Here is a 24,447-nt window from a genome sequence, read left to right on the forward strand (position 1 = left end):
GCTTCCTGGCTTGTTCCCCATGGCTTGCTCAACCTGCTTTCTTATAAAACCCAGGACCACCAGTCCAGGGATGGCACCACCCACAATGTTTTAGGCCCTTCCCCAGCAAGCACTAATTTTAAAAAAAATGTCTTACATCTGGATCTTATGAAGGCCTTTTCTCATTTGAGGTTCCCTCCTTTTAGATAACTCTAGCTTGTGTCAAGTTGACGTAATACCAGCCAGCACAGATGGACAAGCCGGCTTAGGACTGGCGAGTGGGAGAATGTCAGCATGCTTAGGGTCAGGGACTAGTTGTCTGGAATCTGTCTCTGCAGTCAAGTGAGCAGAGAAGGTGAAGAATAGTCCACAGTGAGACTCCCAAGTGTTGGGGTAGGGACTCTCAGGTGTAGACTGCCTTTGGGAATATGCTGATCCAGCAAAACTCTTCCTCCCAAGACAGCAAGCCTTGAATATAATAGTATCAGAATTCAGACAGTAAAGGATGAGTATTAAGTTGAGATGCTCCAAACAGAGCCTCAATACAAGTCCTAGCCACTGATGAGATCAGGCTTAAGGGGAGAGCTCTGCTACGGCACAGGTCCATTCTGTCTCTAGAGTGCTTAAGCTAGCCAGGTCAAGCTAGAGCTGGAGTGGTCAGGAGATTGGGGATGGGGTTTGATAGCATGTGGACTTTCCCATCTAAGGAGCAGACTGTTACACAGCATCATCTGCTGCATGTGCAGTGCTTCTGCCCAGCTGAGGTGGGACCCAGGAGCTATTCCCCTGCTAGATGACAAGCCTGAGTGACTTGGTCCTCCAAGGATAAGAAGCAGTTGATTCGCTGACCTCTGAGAAACCAGACCACTGACCCGGAACACAGTACCCTAGCACCCCTTTGTATCTGTTTTTGAGCCATGGTACCTAGGGTGATATAGTCTTGTGTAATACGCACCCAGTGGCCTCAAAAGTTGAATAACACTCACGTTGTCCTATTTTCCAGTCAGCTTCTCTATAGCCTCATCCAGGAACCATCCCCCCCCCCTTTTCCAGTTTGCAAACTTCTGCCAATAAATATGTGTAGATGAGTGCTCTGCGTCCAGCTTTTGCATCTCCGGATTCAGCCGACCATAGCTGGAGAAGATCTGCAGCAGCAAATAAAAAGAAAAAAAAAAAAGAGTCTGCACTGAACATCTACAGATTTTTGTGTCTCTCTTCCATAAACAACACAGTGTGGAAGCTAATTACATAGCATTCCTCATGTATCCAGCATTTCCAATAATCTAGAAATGATAGACAACAGAGGGGGGTAGACCTTAGTTTTCTATGCAAACGGCACCATTATATAAGGGACTTGAGCATCCACAGAGCTTGCTTTCCATGGGGGATCCTGAGACTAACCCTCCATGACAGCTATGCATCTGTGGTTCAGTGACTGCCACTTTCAATTTCCTCAGAACACCTATGCTCAACATCTTCTCTGTGAAAACACATATTGTCTTTTATGTCAGCAATATAACTTTATTTCTCTTAACTGTTCTTTGGTCTTTAAATTATTTGTATTCTCTAAATTACGGGCATTAAAATATACAGTCGACAAAACGAGTGTGCTGATAGATTAGTAGATCAGAAAGGAATTTAGCCAGAATACGTAGAAATGGTTCAACAGTCAAGAGCACATACTGTTCTTGCAGAGGTCATGAGCTCAGTTCCCAGTACCCATCGCACACAACTTAGAGCTCCTTGTAACTCCAAGTCCAGGAGAATCAGATGCCTTCTGTAGGTATCTGTAGAAATGTATGTATACTGCCCCACATGTAAAATAAATATTTTAAAGAAATGAACTGGCCAAATGTTCTAGTTCTACAAATGTCTTAGGGGTTTCTGGATTCCATATCCTTTTCATAAAGAGCATTTGGAATGCTCTACATTGGAATTATCTAAAATTTGGCAGATGCAGATACTCTCTTCTGCTCCAATTTTCCAAGGATGACTTAATGTTCTCACAGTAGCTCACACTTCATAAGCCCAGATGTAGGTACCTTCTCCTTAGAGACAAACAGATGCATACCTTGATTATATAATGCTTTTGCCTTTTTACAAACAAACTGCTACTTAATAATCTGCTCAAAAGTCATTGTTTAAATAAACTGGGCCGAGAGATCCCTGGGGACCGGATGTACTGCAGGTATCTGTGCATCGCCAGTGCTGCTGCAGGCTTGGAGCCTGGTCCCTGTAACTGGGGAGAGAGTTGGGAGGGGCTCCTTGAAGCCTTACACGTGGGGTGCAGCCCGTCTCAAGACTACCTCTGTGCAGCCAATTTACCCATCTGCTTCTGCTGAAGGCAAATTCCAGCCACGACAAACAAGTGCCCTGCATTTCACTGTGCTTGTCTACTCAAACAAGAATCGTTCTACCATTTGAGACACTAGATCTAGTAGTCTAATGCTGCCCATGTACCTTCACTGTGCGCTAACTGTCTGTTTGGTTTCAAAGAAACTCTATTTTAGCAGAACCCTGAGGATGTGTACTTAGTGATAGCCAGTTTGCTCTGTCCTCTGTTTACCAAATAGGACTCCTGCTCTTATTGGATGTTAGAGAAACATCTGTTTTTCTTGATCATGGAGGCATTAGAGGCCTGTAAAAGGGAATAAGAAGATTCTTGGAAGACTGAACATATTGCCAAACATGGTAGACAGGAAGGCTGACTACTCCACACTAGCACAGTGAACGAACTGAATGGAGGGCCTCGGCAGAGAGCACAGGAAGATCGAGTCCACTACTTAAGTGGGGAATGCAAGTCAGGGTATAACACTCAAAAAAGTGTTCCTCATTCCACTGTAGGAGACAGATTTTTCTGTCTATTTTCTAAGGATTTAATAATTAAGTAAATGAAATAAGCTAAGGATAAGAAAAAATTGTACAAATTAGTTTATGTGCCTAGGTTCAGATCAGTTTGGGAGACCCAGTCTTCCTGCAGGTCTCTCCCAATCCCAGCATCCCTACAACTATGGTAGACATGCTGTCATCTGCACAAGATATAGGTCACTCTGTCCAAGAGTTATGCTTGTTTCTCATGTACACCATGTCTGTAAGCAGTTGTGAGCGTACACACACATACACACACACACACACACACACACACACACACACCATCATCATCATCACTACCACCACTACCACCATCAACTTCTACATAGATTTTACTGGGCAAGGTTAGAACCAATTTCATATCCCATAAGCAGAGACATAGTGTGAAAAAATGCTAATGTCAGACAACATGCCTTTCCAAAATGTCTAACCTATATGACTTCCCAAGTTAATATACTTTACACAAATGCTGGCTATTACATCATCAGCAAATTTGTGTTTGTGTATTCGTTCAGCAGAGTTGAGCTGTTATTTCTTGTGCTGAGCTAGCCAGAGAGTACAGCAGACCTTAGAACAACTTGCTATGAAGGCTGTGGGAAATGTTGGGGAGAAAGAACTGTGACAAAATTACCCCAACCTTAGCATTCATTCTTAGCTTAAATTCATTCTCTGGCAGGTTTTAAGGCAAAGTCTGGACTCAAGATGTTGACAAGCAACCCTTCCTTCCTTCTGGACATTCTGAACGGAATCTTCCATGGCCATCAACCATCTTTGGCTTTCCACTCTGTGGCAACATTGTTCTCATCTCCCCTTGTAACTTCTTCATTTCTCATGAAGATACTTGGTGGTTTAGGGCTACGTGGGTCATTCAGGAGATCTTGTATGGAAATTGTTCACTTTATTCTGTCTGTAAACATGTTACAAAGAAGGCTTCACTGATGGGTTCTAGGTGGAAATACATTTTTGAGACACCATGTTAATGGTTAATCTTAATAGTCAACTTGATGGGGTTGAGAGCCACCTCAGGTGCTTACTTCTAGGCATGTATATGAAACTCTTTCTAGAAAGTTGTAACTAAGTGGGGAAAGGTCAAACCTAAATGTCGATGGTACCATCTAACAGGCTGGGCTCCCAGACTGAATTAAAAGGGGAAAGTGGAAAAGCCAGCTGAGTGTTAGCATTCATCTCTCTTTTCCTCCCTTACTGTGATACAGTATGTTCAGCCTCCAACTGCCATGCTCCTTGCCCACCGTAATGAACTGTGCCATCTCAAGCTATGAGCCAAAATAGCCATCCCTTCCTTCCTTAAGTTGCTTTTGCCAGGTATTTTGTGGCAGCAGAAGCAACAACAACAGCCCATTTGATCCAGCTGGTGTGCCACACAGCAGCCTGGGATTTAAGGTCTAACAAGAAGAAAGAAGATTCCTTATTTAGCACTATGGAGTAGCCTGATTTCAATTGCTGTGATAAAAATCCATGATTAAAGGCAATTAGGGGAAGAAAGGGTCTATTTCAGCTTGCACTGCCAGGTCACAGCACATCAGCACATCACTGAAGGACGTCAAGGCAGAAACTCAAAACAACAACCTTCAGGCAGGAAGCATAGAGGACCCCTGCTTTCTGACTCATCCTAGTTAGCTTTCTTATGCAGTCAGACTCACCCACTTAGGGATGCTGCCATCTATCCTTGGGTCCTCCCAATCATCAATCAAGACCTGATCACAGTACAATCTGATCTAGGCAATTTCTCAATTAATTCCTCTTCCCAGATGACTCTGGATTGTGTCAAGGTGACAATGAAAGCTAACCAGCACATAGAGCAACAGTGCCATGCAACAGGATGTGACTGAAGATAGCCCAGGGAATGGCATCAAAGATCAAAAGAAGAAAAAAAAACATACTGGAAAGAGGCTAGATCCATGCAACTAAATCCATGCATAACACGGGTTCTCCTCTCACTCCTCTAGATTTCCCCTCATGTTTATTCTGATGAATCCTAGAGAGTTTGACATTCCCACTCCCTCTAAGTCATTCTTGCATGCCTAGAATAAAAATTGGATGCATAAAACCATGCCCTGCATAGCCAGAGCACTGGGAATCAGGCAAGGATTGCAAGTTCTTAAACTTCCTTCTACTGATCTCTACTCTGGAGAGTGGATGCTGATGACCCAGACCCTGTGGCTAGTCCCTTCCAGTGACCTCTCTGATAGAAAGTCAACCTCCAGAGAATCAGGGTCGCACCATCCTTGACGAATGGGTTGTGATCTCTAAGGACTAAGGATATGAGTTCTGATGAGACCAAGGTTGCCATTTAGAAGAGGCAAAGGCCAGTGGCCATCCTTGAAGTGTGTACCCTTACTGCACAGTACATTCTCTGGGTCAGCACTTGCCAGAAGTCTATTCATAGTTTGAGCCTTTAGGAGAATGATTCCTTTCCATATTTTAACCAACCCTTTATAAAGACTTTAAAATTTAAGTGCAGAAGATCATCTGTGAGATAATACTACATTTTGGTTCTTGTGTTATTTTGATATTGTAGTGTTTTGAGAAGTAATGCGGTAGACTGAGGAGTTTTGTTACCATGGTGTATTAACCAGGGTCCTCTAGAGGAACAGAATTCATCAAAAGAATATATACATATAAACACACATATATATGTACACACACACACACACACACACACACACACACACACACACACACGTTTTTCCAGTCCGTAAGGCTGACTGTTCCAGCTGGTCTTCAGTATATACTAGATTCCAAATAGGCTCTAATGCCAATGAAGAGCATAATCCAGAAACAACAACAACAACAACAACAACAACAACAACAAGAACAACAAATCATGTCTTCCATGTCCTTTAAGTTGTCTACCACCAGAAGGCGTGGCCCAGATTAAAGGTGGAAACTCCCACCTCAAGATCTAGATTACAAGTTATCTTCTCACTTCAAATAATTCTGTGCCCAAACACTAAGTTCCACTTAATTCCAAATGTAGTCAAATTGACAACCAAGAATAGTCATCACCCCTGGTATGACTGGACTCTAGAGAGGTCATCCCGTAGACTTTTAATTTTAAGTTTCCCTTGTTTAATTTCTTACAAAGACTGACCCCTCTCTTTGCCCTCAAACTTTGAATAGTCATCCATGACTTGGACTGACTCGCCATCTAGTGCCCGAATCCTTCAACTACACATTCAGATGAAAGCTGCTTTCTAGTCAGAACCACTGCTGATGTTGACAATAGAAGGAATGGGTAGGAGAACTAAGTTTTCCTAAGAAGCCAATCAACTTTACCATGGTCCAGCATCCTAATCTTTATCCTCCGTCTCTTCATAACTCTGTATTTTAAAAATGTAACATCATTAGCACAGAACGGAAGCAAAGGCCACAGGAACACAGCACAGCACAGATCTTGTTCAAAGACAGAGGTGGCTAAGGTGACAGTTACGGAAGTAGAGCAAAGGCGCATCAATAGGGAAAGTGGCTAGGTTGAGCTTTGATTTGCCATAGGCTCATTCTTGATCGTGAAGCCCTGCATGCTTAGACTACTACTGTTGGGCCTGAACTGATTGAGGTAGAATCTGAGGACTGCACTGTTGAGTTAATCCATCATTATCCTAACATGATAGAGCGTACACAGTCCTATACACAGTATGGTATTGTCCTGAGTGTTGTAGGTGGCAATCCCACCATGACACGTATTTGTGCATCTAAGCAAACCTGAATGAAAAAGGTGCATAGAAGTTACTAAGCCATAGTACTAAATATCTCAGCTCCACTGTAATCTGTGGGTACTCTGTTGCATATTTTGTCACTGAACTAAACCTTCTTATGTGGCACATGGCTGATGCCACTTCCATTTGGGGGTGACAAAGCATTCTCAGCTTTCTTCTTTAAAAGTAGAAAAGTAAATGTGTCCCTTCATAAAGCCATTAATGTAAAAATAAAATTTGATCATGGGCCTTCAAACTATATTTACCTTGGGTTCTTAATAACTGCCATATAACTTGGTCCCTAAGAAGAACTTTTTTATTTCATACATGCTCTTGTCTCAGAAACCTGGATGCATTTGGCTATACATATTGGAGAAACTGTCGGGCTATAGTTTAATGGTATATTTTATTCTTTTCTGTTCTTTAATGATCTTACCACTACTGGAAGTTATGTTCCATTTGCTACAGCATTGCTTGTTGTGGGGTGCAAAGCTTGACAAGGACAAGTTGTCACTTCTCAGTACTCATTAATGACCAGAGAGTGAGCATCCAGTACAGTCACAGGATCAGCCAGGTGGAGGGAGGACAGATGGATCCTGGAGTAAAAGAGGACAGACCTTAGGAGACAGGAGAGGCAGGCTCACTCTGGATGAGTTCAAGGACAGAGAAGAGGAGGGTAAAGCTTATTACATTCATAGAGTTTTGTACATCATGCCACCTTAATATTTAATGAATAAATGAATAAATGACATTTTGTCATGATTTATGATTCTTTCAATATTCTGTCATAGTTAATTTGCTAGCATTTGTTGAGAATATTGAGTCTACACTAATTGTAAATACTTTCTTATGGTTATCTTTGATGTCCCTGTATGTCTGTGATTGTGTAATGTTAGTCCCTGTGACCAACTGCCAGTAAATGATCTCCTTTCTTCTACTATGTGGAAGAGTTTAAGCAGGATTTGTGATAATATAGGACCCTATGGCTGAACACACCTTGTACCTTGGATGCATAATACAGAAAAATCAATGTGGAATTGTACTGAAGACTTTTTCTCTGGCGGTTACCTAGCCCAAGAATGTGCTGTGTAGTCTGCATGGAGAAAAAGGCATCGGTGCTCATACTCAACTATGAACACTATAATCTATAAGACCAACTAGCCAGGAAGGAGGGACCCACTTGTGCACCAATGGCATTACTGGCATTGCATAACCAACTCCTCTCTGGTGGGATCTACACCACAAGAGAGAATGTGAGTCTGGAACTGTGACCCAAGAAAGAAACCCATAGGGGGAAACTGGATACTGTTCTTTAGCAAATTGATAGAGTGTCAGGATGCCTTCTGAAAACCTACTTCTATTCCCATAGACAGTTACCACCCTCAGCTTTGCTCAGTGAACCTCTCTTCTCAGCCAGCAGTGGTAGATACAGGCGCTGAAAGTGTCAGATGATTACTTGGTTCTAAAGACAGGTACACCATCCCTTCTAAGGTTCAGCAAATATTATATCACAGGAGCAGAAACAATGAAATGGCTGAAAGATAGAGAACTCTGAAATGCCATTTTGTAGCATGCCTCTGCCATTGCAATCACAGACTCAACAGCTGTTGTGGATGCTTGCACCGGGTCTATACGAGAATGGGCCTATTGACAGTCAGATATGTATTGTGGGGGTGCTTAGGGTACCCCTCACTGCAAAGTATCCTCTACTGATAGATTCAGGGAGAGGCGGGTCATTGGCTTCAGTGTGTGCCCACTAATGATGCCACCAGGCTCTAATGGAGAGTTCCAACGGAGTGGTTACACAGATGGCCCTGGTTAAAGAAAATGGATCACAGAGGAAAATGGAAAGTCATGAACTTTGGAAAAGGACTGGTAGAGATGAGAGAGCTGATTGGGATGGTAGATAAAGGAGGGCGTAGGGGCAAATGTGTTACGTACATGTATAAAATTATCAAGTAACAAAAACTGTCAAATTAGAAATGTGAATCAACCTCTTCAGTGTAATACTTTGTAAGTATACATATAAAAATTTTGGTTAGGGCAATAATAAACCTAGTTCTTAACTGTTGTTTGGATTAGCTATTTTGACATTACAGGTTTTAAAAAAGGTGTTTCTGTTTCTTCCTCAGTGGGCATATGTGCTGCCTGTTTCTTGGAATCCATTTCATTCAGGTTATATGGTCAGTGGGAGAGGGCTTGGCCATGCTAGTACCATGTGATGTTTTTTGTTCCTGTGAGTTTCTACTTTCTCGTCTGATTAAGGTAATTTTGATCTCTGTAGCTTCATTGTTCAAGATGGAGGTTCTTATATTTTGCAGGTATTACAAAGTGATTTTTAGCTTTGATTTATCTCTTGTTTTTCTGCCCTATGCTCTAATTTTTATACCTTCCAGGCTTCCAGACATTTCTATTGGAAGGACAAAGAAAGAGCAAATAAAAGGTTTACACACACTTTCCTTCCCATTGAAAATGACATCAAATGTTTGTATGCTTCTGATTTTGTTTGAGACATACCTTGTTACTCAGGCTGATCTCAAGGGTTTTTATTGCCTCACCTTGTTGAGCGATGGGATTTCAGGCAAGCACTTCCAAGCCTGGCCTGCCTTATTCTTGATTCAGCACTTGCAGGCTTGCTATAAACCAAGGACTACTTTCCACGTCTCTAACGAAAGAAACTGGTTCTGACAATTCTTGCTGGCTTCACAGTGATTCTGTCGAGGGGATGGTAGGTTGCAGCTGTTTGTAAAGACTTGGTTTTAGCAAGTAGTTTTTTTTTTTTTTTTTGGTTCTTTTTTTCGGAGCTGGGGACCGAACCCAGGGCCTTGCGCTTCCTAGGTAAGCGCTCTACCACTGAGCTAAGTCCCCAACCCCTAGCAAGTAGTTTTAAAGAGTAATTGTATAGAGTGAGAGTACTTTTAACACTGAATTTACAGGATATTCCTTGAGATCCGTGGTTAAGGGCAAAGGCTTTTTGACAAGTGAGTTGGGCTGAAAATTACAGACGTGGAGCAAAGCACAGACTGATTCTCACCTACCCATTTTGTAAGCTCAAAAGATGAGTGATTTAAATGTTTGACTTCAATTTTCTCAGCTTCGTTCATTTCTGTTGCTGACAGACTACCATACGCTGAATAAACTATTCAAAAAAGAAGTTTATTTTGTCATGGGTGAAGCCCAAAGTTGAAAGGGCACATCTAATGATGTTCCCCTTGTAAGCAGACTCCTAAGGCATTGTTGGGAGCCACATGTCAAGTGACAAGAAACACATGGCTTGGGCTTTTACAACAGACCCACTCTTCAGATAGCCCATTAGTCTATTAATCATGTGAACAAATTAATACATTTGTAAGGGCAGTGCCCTAATCAGTTTTTAGAGTTCGTATCTGGTCCCACTTCCCTCATAAAAAGTATCAAATCTCCATATTGACACTGGAACCAGTGGGACAGGAGCAAATCAACCAGTTACATCTGTAACATATCTGAGTTTGCACTTTCATACAACTTGCCTTTGTCATTCTGCCTAAGGCTATTTCTTCCTAGGAATCTGTTGCCTTCTCAAGACAGTAAAGGTGTAAAATATGTTTCAGTATTCCACCCTAGTGAGTCCTGGGGTATCCATCTTTCCCAAATTCTGCATTTAAACCAAACAGCTTACACTTCCTTGTTGTGTGACTCCTTGGTATGTAGAGTATCAGTCACAGGTGAGAGAGCAAGCCAACACTTTCTCAGATCCAGAATTTATCTGTTTTCTATTAATTCTCGTTGCTCCAGATATCAACTGTGCCAACTGTTTCACCACAGCTGACCTAACAGGTTATTTTACCAGTTGCTTTCCCAACATCTATGTTGTGTCCAGTCATAAAGCTAATTTTCCAGGCCAGCTGGGTGACAAATGCAATTACTGAGTGTCTTAGTCAGGGTTTCTATTCCTGCACAAACATCATAACCAAGAAGCAAGTTGGGGAGGAAAGTGTTTATTCAGCTTACACTTCCACATTGCTGTTCATCACCAAAGGAAGTCAGGACTGGAACTCAAGCAGGTCAGGAAGCAGAAGCTGATGCAGAGGCCATGGAGGGATGTTACTTACTGGCTTCCTTCCCCTGGCTTGCTCAACTTGCTTTCTTATAGAACCCAAGACCACCAGCCCTACTGGTAGAACCCAGGTACCAACCCTACCACCCACAATGGGCTGGGTCCTCCCCACCTTGATCACTAATAGAGAAAATGCCTTACAGCCAGGTCTCACAGAGACATTTCCTCAAGGGAGGCTCCTTTGTGATAACTCCAGCTGTGCCAAATTGACACACAAAACCAGGCACTACACTGAGGCACCCTCATGTGCCGGCACTTTGCAAACCTCTGCTTCCATTCCGTTTGCGATGTAGCACATAGATCAACGCCAGTTGAACAAGAAAGTCAGACTTAACCAATAGGGAGCTAGATCCCAGTTCTTGATGGAAAAACATTCTGATTAGTTCTGGTGTCCTGCCCAGGTGCCTAGTTTGGGGCATCATTTGTGAGAAGGAGGCAATTCACAGAGGTAGCCACTTCTGAAGATGCTCAAACTTAGCTGACTGGAACACTTATAGAAGCTGCCCTTTACTGTGTTTGGAGCATGTGATTGGGGAGTTGGATCTGTTTGCTTCCTTTCAACCTGGACATTCCAAGATGAAAGAAGCCCGAGACAGCAGTAACAGCAGTAAAACAAAGCTACCATTTCTCTGAGTACATGAAGACTAGTATCATCTCTGTCAGTGAGAGAACTGTAAATGAGGCTATGGACCAAAGATGGTTTATTCGGGAGCTGTCTATTTGTCTGTGCCCTTCCTAATGAAGAGCAAGATGGCTCAAGACATTGAAATAGCAGCACATCTCCACAGAGGGGGTTTGCTCTTCAATGACGGAACTCACAGGAAAGAGTATGAGGAAAACCCTTCCTCAGGCAGCTTCCTAGGAAGAATTCAAGCTTTGTTATTCTTTACAAACTCCAAAAGGAAATCACATTACAAAATACAAACGCACATATGTTTACAGATATTTCAATCCTGAAGCTTGCTACCCCAAAAGGGGGGTCAGGAGACCACCAGAAAGGCAGATTATTTATTCATTTAGTGTCAGAGTTTGTTCTTTTGCAGAGGAACAGATTTAAGAGAGTGAAGTATAAACAGTCCTGGGTCTGTAAGAGGAAGAATTCAAAAGTTTCAACCCAACCCTATGTATTCTGATTTCCCAAGACATAAATACAGAAGAAGGAGAAGGAAAAGGAGAGTAGAAGAACTTTGAGTCTTTTGAAGCCTCTAGTGTCTACAGCAGCATTGAATGTCTGTGTGTGTGTGTGTGTGTGTGTGTGTGTGTGTGTGTGTGTGTGTACGCGCACATGTGCTCACGCTTAAGGAAAATTGCATCATTGTGAAGAATACACAAACAATTCTCCCTGTGCTATTGTGCTCCCTGCCACTGGGCTACTATGTTTTAAGGTAGCATAACTGGTGCCATTTATGTAGAATTTAGAGAAAGAATTGCTTTTTTGAGAAAGAGGTAGAAACTTTCCTTTCAAACCCCTAGAAATGGATTGTTCTTGTTTTGTCAAGCTTGTTTTATAAGTGCTTCAAGGTATCAATCAAGGGCTCTCATACTTGATCATAAATTGGTTGGTAATGACATTTATTTTGTGCCTATGAGATGAAACAAATTTAATTCAGGGCCACTGTGTCTACTTGGGGAGACATTTATTCTTTCATTCATGTCCCCTGAATATTTTTGGAATACTAATTATGGGCTCAAACTCTTTACCAGAGCCAGGCCATAAATGTGAATAGAACATCAGTGCTCACAGCTTTGGACAGGGGGCGGATGCTGCCTATATTCCATATGTGTAATTATTATAGATTGTTTGCAAAGTACACAGGGAATGGGAGCAATGACTGCCGTCGGAGATCCAGGGAAGCACGGTAAAGGAATGAATACTAAGCAAGTCCTGAAGGTCCATGGGGATGGGGCCACTATAGATGGCCAGATAACATACACAAATCAAGAATTAGACTGTTATAGGTTCGTCTTATAAATTAGGGTTATTGTCTTTGTATCATGGAATATTTAAGATTTAGTCATCCTACATATCTTATTTAATTTATCTGAGTACATCAAGAGTTAGGGCCAGCCAATGGTAAGTGTCTCAAAAAAAACCAACATAGGGGAATAAATTAAACAAAATAAACCATGACCTCCCAAAGATTCTATTATTTGTGGATGGGTGAACCCTGATGATAGCAATGTTGTAAAGCAAAACAATTTCCCTAAGCTGAAGTGAGAAAAATAAATTAAGCCTAACTTATCTACTCATACAGCATATGAAAAAGACTCCAAAAATGCTCATATATGTTTTATTAATGATATGCTCAAACTGGAAAACTGTCCCAGTTCCTTTCAAGAGAAAAAAAGATTGCAGCCTGCCATATGCACATATCAGCAGGCTACTCAGTATCAAAGCAAATGGTGTGCTTGTTATATGTAAGGCACAATAGCATCTCCCTAATATCATACTTGGTAAAAGAAGCTTAAAACAAAGATGTGCATGCTTCTGCTTAGTCGAGGTTCAAGAACACGTCAGTAGATAGTCAAGGCGCAAGATGGTGTTGACTGACATGGAGAAGGACAATAAATAAAGCTTATGTTTTTCCTATATGATGACTGAGGTTTACATCGACACGTGATTATCACTAACCTATAGGACTTATACCTTTATGGTATATAAAACTAAGAACTTTAAAAGAGGAACAGATAATAGCACATGGTTGAGTAAATGAATATAAGACATGTCCTAAGGATAGGACCTTCATACCTGCTCAGGTGAGTGGAGTTTCAGTTGTCCATATCTAGCAAAGACCCAGAATAGACTCTGCTTCTAGAGCAAGAAGGCAAAGCCATGGTTCTATCTTGAGTGGACAATAAAAAAATCTCTCCCCACTCTTCTGACCATTGAAAATAACATGCTGAAAGGGATCGGATATAGATCTCTCCCGAGAGACACATCCATAGCATATCCAATACAGAGGTCAATGCTAGCAGCAAATCACTGAACTGAGAATAGGACCCCCTTGGGGGGAATTAGAGGAAGTATTGAAAGAGCTGAAGGAGCTTGCAACCTCATAAAAACAACAATGTCATTGGAGTTGTGCCATTCTAACACCAAATAAAGTTGACTTTTAACCAAAAGTCGTCAAAAAAGATAAGGAAGGATGCTTCATGTTCATCAAAAGCTTGATTTACCCAAGATGCAATCCACAGACCACAGGAAGCTCAAGAAGAAGGATGACCAAAATGCAGATGCTCCCACTCCTTATTAAAAGGGGGAAAATATTCATAGGAGGGGATATGGAAGCAAAGTTTAGAGCAGCGACTCAAGGAATGGCCATTCAGAGCCTGCCCCATATGTGGCCCATATATATATATATATATATATATATATATATATATATATATATATATATATATACAGTCACTAAAACTAGATGAGATTGACAAAACTAGAAAATGCATGCTTAAAGGGACCGGATATAGTTCTCTACTGAGAGATACATCCAGAGCATGTCCAATCCAGAGGTCAGTGCTAGCAGCAAACCACTTAACTGAGAATAGGACCCCCTTGGGGGGAATTAGAGGAAGGATTGAAAGAGTTGAAGGAGCTTGCAACCCATAAAGACAACAATGCCAACCAACCAGAGCTTCCAGGGACTAAACCACTACTGAAAGACTATACATGGACTGACCCAGGGCTCCAACTGAATACGTAGCAGAGAATAGCCTTGTTGGGGCACCAGGGGAAGGGGAAGGAAGCCCTTGGTCCTGCCAAGGTTGGACCCACAGTGCACGGGAATGTTGGGGAGCAATAAGGGGGATGCATAGGGGGAATACCCATATGGGGGAGGGGAAGGGGAGGGAATGGGGGCTTATGGATAGGAAACTGGGCAGGGGAATAACCTTTGAAATGTTAGTAAAGAAATATATCTAATAAAACATTTTAAAAAAGCACTTCCCTCAGACTTTCAGTTTGGGAACAAGGCCTAGAGAATTATTCCTAGAATTACTAAAGGCCACCGGTGAAAATTGGAAGGCCAAAGGATGTCAAGAGCAGTAGTAGAGTAGACAAAGTAAACAGCAAGGAGCAAAGGCAGGTGCAAGAAAGGGAGCCCACCACTTGGTATTTGGGTTGTCACAAGAAGATGCTGCCCACTCTGGAGGAATTTCTCCCTGACCTCAGATACTCTCTCTGGGAAATATTATAACATATTCACCCTAAGGCATATATCTTAGTTGACTTTGGGTCCAACAAAATTGACAACCAAGATTACCCATTACAGTCACCCAAAGTCAAGGGCCTAATAAAGAATGTGTGACAGGTGAGCTATTTGTGGCCCAAGAGAGGCAACAGGAAAACGGTTCAACAACAGATGCAAGCATTTCCTAGCAGACTTCTCCACAAATTAACTTCTTTTAGTCAGTTTTAGCTGTCAACTTGGCATGACCAAGTGATGGAGTCTCAAGCAGTGGGTTGAGGGCACCCTTTAATTGCAGAGGCCTATCAGCATATCTGTAGGAAGCCATCTTCTTGGTTCCTGCTTAATTTAGGAGGACGAGATCACTGTGGGTGGTTCCAGTCCTGGAAATTTGAGCCTAGCTATATAAAAATGGTTGCTTAATATAAGCAATGGAGTAGGAAAGCCAGTTAGTAGTAGTTATTCCTCCAGCTCCTGCTCTCAGCTTCTTTCTGTGAGCTCTGACCCCAGCTTCCCTCTGTGGTGGATTGTAACCTGTAAGGCAAATAAACTATTTCCTCTCCAGTTTGCTTTTGATCATGGTGCTTATCACAACAAGAAGAAAGCTATAGCACAGCTGACAACCAATAGCGATAAAAATATAATGAAAAATACATAACATGGAAATATTTTATAGAATCAATAGGTTCGTTGATGGAACTAGAAGGCTTTGAAGTAACAGGTCATTAAAAAGTAAACTTAAAAATTCACTTTTAAAGCAGATAGAAAGGTATAAGAAATAAGATGGAAAAGGTATAAAATTTTATAACAACTATTATGTCTTAAAAATAGAATATATTTTCCTGAACTTTTAGTTTCAAATTTTTGTTTATTTCTGACAATTTGTGATGTATATTTAGCCCCTTACCCTCCCTATCTTTCCCCTCCTTCTACTTAATGCCTTCTCAATTAGCCCCCCTACAATTTCCACGTCATCTGTTTTTTTTCCAATGAGTTTATTTGCAGTTGCTTGCTCTATGAGCGTGGGTAGGGGCTACTTTCTGAGGCCTGGGCAACTTACCAGTGGTTACAGCTTTGAAGAGAATGGCGTTAACTCCCCTCGGCAGCCATTTACTGCTAATGCTATTTTTCTAAAAGGTAGGAGATCACTTCTGTGATTTTGTCCTATCTATGATGGAATTCTGAAGGTTCCAGGCTAGCACACATCTTATTCAAGTATCCATGACTTCCATGCTCATGATGGCAACAGCCAATTCTGTATCCATGGAAACATTTCACAGAATTCTTTCTCTCTCCTGCCTCTTCTATTCTTTCATGATGTCTCCTAAGTCTTGCAAATCTGACTTGGGTTTTGGGTGTCAACACTCACTTTTTCTCCAGGCTTTTACCAGAAATGAGTCTCTGTATGGATTTCCTGTTGCCAAGCGCATAAAGGAGGCTCTCTGTCCTAGGCTCAGAGTGTCACTAGTCTATATGTATAAACATAAATATTTAGAAGGCAGTTTGGCAGCACTTCCATTTATCAGAACAATCGTAATCCTCCCCGCTACACATACACACCCCGGGCTAAGGATTTCTCAGGCCATTGGTTGTAACCAGGTTTACAGATTCAGGTTTGTATCTCCTCCCATGGATTGGGTCCCAAATCCAATCAGAAGGCAGTTTGTTGCTGTCTAAACAGACATGCCAGTATTCCAGCGTCAGGGATATTTTGCATTGCACATTGGTATTCTAGCGTGTAGGGTTCACAGTAGGGTAACATTGACCGTGTCTTTTAACTCCCGGTAGACTGCCGAGCACATGGCAGCACTATGAAAGCAAACCTGCAGAAAATATCTAGCTTAGTTCAAACTTGATCTCTCCATGTGCTACAACCAAGGATGCGGTGTCTTCAGCCACAGAGACTGACCTTGAACCTCTGCTGGGTAACGAAGAGCAATGAAGATGCTGTGCAGTGTGGCGGGAATATTTAGGACTTCTCTGCAAATAAGCCATGGAGTAGTATCTGCACCTGGAACTGTGATTTTTCTCTTACAAATCTATGGCTTATGGGAATGGCTTGATCCAACCTCTGTTCCAAGCTCTTCCAAAATTCGTTTATAAAACAGTAGGTTTCTATATTTTTAAAATTTTTTGTTAAACCTTCTCCTGTACCCCCATCCCTACCCCCTATTCCTCCATCTCCATTTAAATTTTTTATGACTAATATTTCTCCACAATTACTGTTATATTCTGAATTTTATTACTTACCCTTACCTTTTTAATGCCTCACTACTGATCCATGCCTCTGTTTTTGCTTGCTGGTCTCAATAACAATTTCTACAACCTAACCAGAAAAATATTAAAATTCAAAGCTAGAATCTCCATAAGAAAGAGAACATATAGGTTTGTCTTTCTGGGCATAGTACCATACTCATTATACTATTTTACAGTTATAGCCACTTTACTGAAAATTTTATTTTTTATGGTTGAATAAAATCCATATACATATAAGTGCGTGTATATAAGTATATATATGTATATATATAATTGAATATGATCAATATATACATACATATGGTGTATATATATATACATACATATATATGGTTGAATAAAATATAATACATACATATATACATACATACATATGGTGTGTGTGTGTGTGTGTGTGTGTGTGTGTTATATTTCCATTGTCCATGTGTGTGTAACATTATCCGTTCATCAGCCCATGGACATTTAGGACATTTAGACTGATTCTACCACTCATCTATTGTGAAGACAGAAACAACCATAGATGTGCAGTATCTCTGTCATAGGTTATAAAATCCTTTGGCTTCATGCCCAGAAGTGTTATTGCTACTTTATATGGAAGCTATATTTTTTAGCTTTTAAGAAATCGCCACACTGATTCCTGTTGTGTGAAGTAATTTTAATTTTAATTTTCATGATGTCTAAGGGTCTTGAAAACGTTTTAAAGTCTTTATTAGACATTTGGATTTCTTCTTGGAGAAATTTCAGTTCCACAGTTCATTTTAAAAATTGGGTTGTTTTCTTGATTTTTAGTTCTTTTTAGTATAAACCCATCCTTTGTCAGATGTATATATAGCTGCTAAGGTTTTTTTCTCTCATGTTATATAGCCTGCCTCTTAACTAAATTAACAGATTCCTATTCTCCACGTTTGGCCTTATTTCTTAAGCAACCCAGTCCTATTTCCAAATTCCTTGCTTATATCTTCATCTTATATTGTAGTTCCTAGTCCTTCCTCTAGCAGTTTCAGAGTTTCAAGTTTTATGTTGAAGTCTTTGGAATTAATCGTTGCATAGGGTAAGTGTGATGGTTAGTGTTGTTCCCTCAACAGAAGATGGATTCTGATCATGCCTGTGGGGGATTGTCTTAATTGTACCTCTCAAGATGGGAAGATCCTCCCGCAGTGGGTGACATCCCTCCCTGGCTTGGATCCTGGACGTTATATAGGAGAGAAGTAACTGAGCAGCAGAGCACATCCATCAGCTCCCTTATTCCAGATGTAACCTGACTAACTCCTTCAGCTTCCTGTCACCATGATAAACTGTAACCTGGAACCATGATCCAAAATAATAATTGCTCCCTTAAGGTTCTTGTGTTCAAGCGTTTTACCACAACATCAACAAAAAAAAAGAAATCAAGACAGAGATCAGTAACAAGAAGTGTAGCCAGAGCTGACCATGTGATTCTTAGGCCTTTGGAACTGCTTTGTGAGAAGAATATAAAAGTGTTTGGAACTTGGCAATAGAAAAGTCATTGAATGGTGTAAAGAGAACTCAATGGACTATTCTAATGGGAGCCAAAAAAAAAAAAAAAACCAACAACAAGAAAACCACAAAACAAAACAAAAACACTATTGCTGAGAGAAGCATGGACAGTGGAAGCTTATTTCACAAGTTTTCAGAAGGGAACACAGCCTCTATCAGGAACCTGGCTAGGAGCTATTTATTCTGCCACAAATCTGGTTTTATTATGCCCATGTCCACAAGACTAGGCATACTTCAGTTAAGGATAATAGAATAATTCATTTGCCAGAGGAACTTTCAAGACATTGGGGCATTAAAATTGATGCTATGTGTTTGAATGGCCAAAGGTTTCTATAGTCGTGATAGTCAGTGTTGTCAAATTGACAGTATCTAGAACAAGACAGGAGCAAGCCTTCTGGCTGTGGCTGTGAGGAATATATTAATTATGTCAATTCAAGAGGAAAGATCCACCCACAGTGGGAAGTACCTTTCCCTAGCTGGGACACTTGACTGCGTGAAAGGAGCAGCAGCATGCATTCATCGCTGCTTCTTGACGGTGAATATGAGGTAAGAAGATTCTTCAGGTTCTTACCATTGTGATCTCTCCACTACCACAGATAGTAACCTGGACCATGACCCAAAATAAACCCTTCCTTTCCTATGTTTTTTTTCTTTCTTTCTTTCTTTTTTTCTTTTGTGTGTGTGTGTGTGTGTGTGTGTGTGTGGTTGGTTGGTGGTTGGTTGGTGGTTGGTTTGGTTTGGTGTGGTTTGCTATGGTTTGGTTTGGTCTGAGGTTGTTTTTGTATTGTTTTGCTTTCTATCACAACAATAGGAAAAGAAACTAAGGCGACGGGAGAAAGATGACTTTGTTCTCTGTGTAGATATCCAGCCTTCCCACCACTATTTGTTGAAAGCACTGTTATTGCTATGTCTCTGGAGTATACCTTGAAATCTGGTAGAATAACACTTCCAGTATTATTCTTGTTGTTCAGGATTGCTTTGGCTATGTGGGGTATTTCATGTTTCCCTGTGAATTTTAAAATTTTTGTTTTCTTGTTTTTCTAGTTCTGTGAAGCATGGGACTGAAATTTTGATTGTGATTGCACTGAATCTGTAGGCTGAGTTTGGTAGGATCGGTGTGTTCATACTACTAATACTTCTGACTTGTAAATGTAGAAAGACTTTCAATCTTCACGTGTCTCTGAATTTCATTCTTCAGTGTTTTTGAAGGTTTCCTAGCAGACACCTTCCACTTCCTTATGTTTATTCCAAAGCAGTACTTTTTGAGGGTGTCGTGAATGGGATTGTTTTTTTCAGATTCCTTTCTCAATATGTCTGTCATTGGCATATACAAAATCTATTGCTTCCTTATATGTTAATTCTGTCTCCTGCTATTTTGTTGAAAGTGTTTATCAGTTCTCTGGAAGAGTCTTTTATGTATAAAGTCGTAGTGATCTGCAATGAGGATATTTTGGCTGTTCCTGTTAGTATCTGCTTTGTTTCTTTTGTCTTCTTGCTCTAGCTAAGATGTTGAGGACTACATTGAATAGAAACAAGCAAGGCAAACACCCTTATCTTGCTTCTGATATTAGTAAGGATGGTTTAGATTTTCCTTGTTTAGCATGATGTTGATTGTATGTTTGTTGTATATGATCAACCATGAGCATGTTGAGAATGCACTCTTCCCACCTATTTTCTCTCATGAAGACATGACAGGTTTTTGTCATGAAGACATGTTAGGTTTTCAAAAGGCCCTTTCTGTCTCTACTGGGTTGATAACATGCTTTCCATGTTTGCATCCATCTCTGTGGTGAAGTCTGTTTCCTGAATTATACACATTGAATTTGCTAGAACATGATGAATGATCTTTTTGATGTGCTCTAGAATTTCATCTGTGAGGATTTAATTTCAGTGTTGGTGTTTATCAGGGAGATTTGTCTGTAATTTCCTTCTGTTTTTTGTGGTCATGTTTTAATCTGGTTTCTCTATCAGTGTAATGTTACCACTAAAAGGAGGGCATTGAAATCATTCCTTCCTTTTATACTTTATGAAATCATTTGAGAAGCACTGGTTTTTTATTTTTATTTAAATTTAAAGAATTTCAGGGTGTGTGTGGGTTGGAGGAACTGTGTATGAGAGTCAAGGGTATGATGAAACCTCCAGCCTCAATAGCGAGGAACTGCAAAGTGTGCCTTGTGTGGTAAAGGACCAACATCATCAGGTAGTGATGGATGTCATCATAGGCTGGTGACAGAGTTACGTCATCAGACTTCCCCTTCTTTGGCTTTCATGGGATGGACAAAAAGCATTCCTGAAGCCTCTAAACCATTCCTCTGGCTTCACAAGCCAGGGTTCATTTAGGACCTTTCTACCTCTTAATCCTAGAACTACAGGGCAATTAAAATGCCAGGATGTGAATGTATATCACCTAGTTTTTATTTTAGCTATTGCATTTCTTATCATGAAGTTGTGGAATTGCGATGAACATTTGTTAGTAATAGAATAGTTGGGTAAAATATGCAAATATATGGCCAGGAAAATAGATAACTTAGTTAGATTGAATTGGATTGGTGGGATTTCTATGAATTTTGAACAACAAGTGGCTCACAAGTAGATGCTCTCGAGCAGCACTAAATAAAACCAAATAAGAAATTCTATGTTTTTGTTCATACTGTTCTATTTTACTTGAGATTGGAACTACATGGGAGAAAAATGTATACTGATACTATTGCTTTATGAGCAGAAAATTTGAGTGAGATAAGAAAAATAAAAGCAATAATTTCTTTAAAATATGTTGCACTCAGGAAAATAGCCTGCATTTTATGATCAGAGTTGTAGGAAATTGTACATACAACTAGACAAACCGGGGTGGGGGGGTTGGATCAGAAGGAAACAAAGGGAAAGGAAGATAAGAGAGTCTTGGTAAATAACTGACTCAAAACTAAGCCAAAGCAAATGAAAAAAAAAAAACAACATATTTACAGAACTATAGTCTGAACAAGTAGGGTACAAAAAGCATCCTCCACAATTTAAAAAAATACATTGTCATCAAAACACAAATCCAATTACCTAGCCACTACCTAGCAACAATTAGAGTGGATTTGAGAATTGGCCTGAATGGGGAATGGCATCAAAGCCATTGTTGAAGTCACAGGAACTAGAAATATTTGAGAAATGAACAAACACGATTGAAGGCTCAAGCTTAAATGTCCATCAGTATCAATTCTGATTACCCGGAACTACAACAAAAACCATGCATTATGCCCAGCTATAGTTTCAAACTGAATCGGCGTGAAAAATGCCTGAATACCCCCTGGAAGAGAAGGTAAATTCCTATAAGATTCCAGTAAACAAAGTAATATCACCTTCAACCCAAATAGATATGAATAGACAAGAATTTAAATATTTAGAAATACCTAGTCCTAAGAGAAAATAATGATGCTGTAAATTTCTGTAGACCTGAATATTCTCATTAAAAAAAATTTAACTGTATTCTAACTGTAAAATTTAACTATTCTAAACTGTATAACCTTTTTTATTTCCTCGGAAGTGTTTATGATATGGCAAAAGACCCCTAACAGATTAGTTTACACTGTTTCCATTGCAAAGCAAAAAAAAAAAAACAAAAACAAAAACAAACAAAAAAAGCAAAAATACAAAACAAAAACAAAACAAAAAAACAAAAAACAAAAAACCCCATCATATACAAACATAAAAAAGTGTAAAAAGCAAGTGTATGTCACATACACATGCTGGGCTTATTGATGGGAAGATTGAGCACTGTATTCACCTCTGGAAATGGCCTTCAGGAGCTAGAGCTCATGGGACAGAGCACAGAAAGAGCAAGGTCCTGGATGTACTCTTACTGGCACTGCCCTGAACTCCTGCCTCCTCACTCCCTGTCATGAAAGAAAACTGAACTTTCAGCAGTTGTCTACTTGAAAGCCTACTTCCCGTTGATATGATCCAGTAACTGTTACTGACAAAATTTGGGTTTCCATATGGAAACAAATTTAATTAGTTCTCTGTATCACAGGTAAGCAAAAACAAATCCCAGGCATTTGGGATCCTAATGTGAAAAATAAGTAAATCAAGTTTGTGAGAATTGAATTCGTAAAGATCTATGACGTATAGAAAATTAGAATTTTCTTAAAGATATGAGAAAGGAACTAAAAAATATTAAGGAAAATTTATAATATATTTCTATAACAGTACACACTAAAACCATGAATAGTAGAACTTGGTATCTAGATAAATACTGCTATAAATCAAGAAGAAAGCACCATGGGAGAAACAACAGAGAGAGAAGCAGAAATATCTATAAAGATTCACACCAAAGGGTTGTTTGTATAGCACAGTGGATAAAGACATATGCTACCCAGACTGATAATCCACGCTCTAAACCTGGGGTGTGCATGGTAGGAGAAGTACATTAACCCCTTTAAGCTGTCTTCTGACTTCCACATGTGAATGCCCTTCACAAATACACACAAAATGAGCAAACACAGTAAGAATTCACAAAACAAATTAACAAAGATCAGCTTTAGAAGTTGTGGGAGAAGGATAAAACAATATGGAAGGAAGCCTATTCTGACCCTTTATTTTGAAGCAAATAAATCAATAAACGAATGAATAGACCACAGCTTGTGTTTGATACTCTTACTTGAATTCCCAGTACAAAATATCATGACGTATATTATACTCAGAAGTAATTTCTTTCTAGCAGTTTTGGAGGCTGGAAGTTCAAGATCAAGCCAAACCATTGGCCAATTCCAGATCCACTAAGGGCTTACTTCCTGTTTTTGGCCACCTTGTGGTGGACTGGGGAATGCCCTTCAGTAGACTTATTCATTGAGTCACTAAACCCATAACTAACTCCATCATCATAATGCAATCACTTCCATAAATGTTGTATGTCTCCATACAGTCACCTTAGGATTTGAACTCCACCTTAGTCGTTTTGAAGCAACAGGGACACTCAGACTATTGCACAGCTATATGTGAGCTGTGAGGAAAGAGTGGGTGGGGCATGCAGCTACTAGGGATGAATCGAAAGGTAACTTTGTTCAAAAGTTGGGGAATATATATATATAAAGTGGTAAGTGTGCACAGGCAGACAGCTTCCAGTAATTACGGATTTCAAGTAGATGAAAGAAAGACTCCCTAACGGATCTTGTGCACAGAATCTCGAACATGTGTGTTTGTTATATTATTCTTGTTGGTGAGGAAAGAATGGGAGATAGCAGCTGAGTATCCAGTGAAGGTTTCTCAGCTGGTTCAGGAGTCGTCCCTTACAGCAGACGCCAGGCAGAGAAGGCTCAGCTTTATAATGAAACCCCAACAGAACACTATTCATCTAATCCATTAAACTGTGAGTGGTCATTCCATTTACCTCTTAATACTTCCGACTCCTGATACTTTTACAAGGAGAATTACATTTCATCCGGAGTTTGTGTGGGGATACTTAGTTATAGGCCCTGTTGACATATTATGATAAAACTGTTTTATGTAGGAAGAAGACAAATTAAACCAATGCAATAGTCGTGTGTGTGTGTGTGTGTGTGTGTGTGTGTGTGTGTGTGCGCGCGCCATTAGGCTCCTCCTCCCTGCTCTTAGCAGCTTTACCTGAGATCACCAGTGGATCCTGAATGGCCAAATGGAGCAGGATAGCTGGGAGCTAAGAGACTGAAAGCTCTAAGAACAGACTCTGGGGAGGCAGCTTCAGTGAGACAGCTCATTTTAATGAGGGAAAGGCTATTCAAACCTTTAGGGGGTGAGTAGGGGCTAGCAGGGTGAGTGTACATCATTGTCTGGGACCAGGGTGTTTGCTCGGGAGGCCTTATTTGCA

The 24,447-nt window shown here is 40.4% G+C and overlaps 1 protein-coding gene and 1 long non-coding RNA gene across 2 annotated transcripts in view; one reads left to right on the plus strand and one right to left on the minus strand.

Annotated features, from left to right (window-relative positions):
- Vwc2 (von Willebrand factor C domain containing 2) overlaps positions 1 to 24,447 on the plus strand; it is a 140,640-nt gene that overhangs the window by 93,523 nt on the left and 22,670 nt on the right.
- Positions 1,033 to 16,016, minus strand: LOC102552528 (uncharacterized). The gene is made up of 4 exons (XR_015637138.1): positions 15,907 to 16,016; positions 9,125 to 9,305; positions 7,003 to 7,162; positions 1,033 to 1,124 (listed from the first exon to the last, which is right to left on the minus strand). It is a non-coding gene; the product is annotated as an uncharacterized LOC102552528 (long non-coding RNA).

This window comes from Rattus norvegicus, chromosome 14, assembly GCF_021556685.1.
Source record: "Rattus norvegicus strain SHRSP/BbbUtx chromosome 14, alternate assembly SHRSP_T2T, whole genome shotgun sequence".
NCBI classification, from domain to species: domain Eukaryota; kingdom Metazoa; phylum Chordata; class Mammalia; order Rodentia; family Muridae; genus Rattus; species Rattus norvegicus.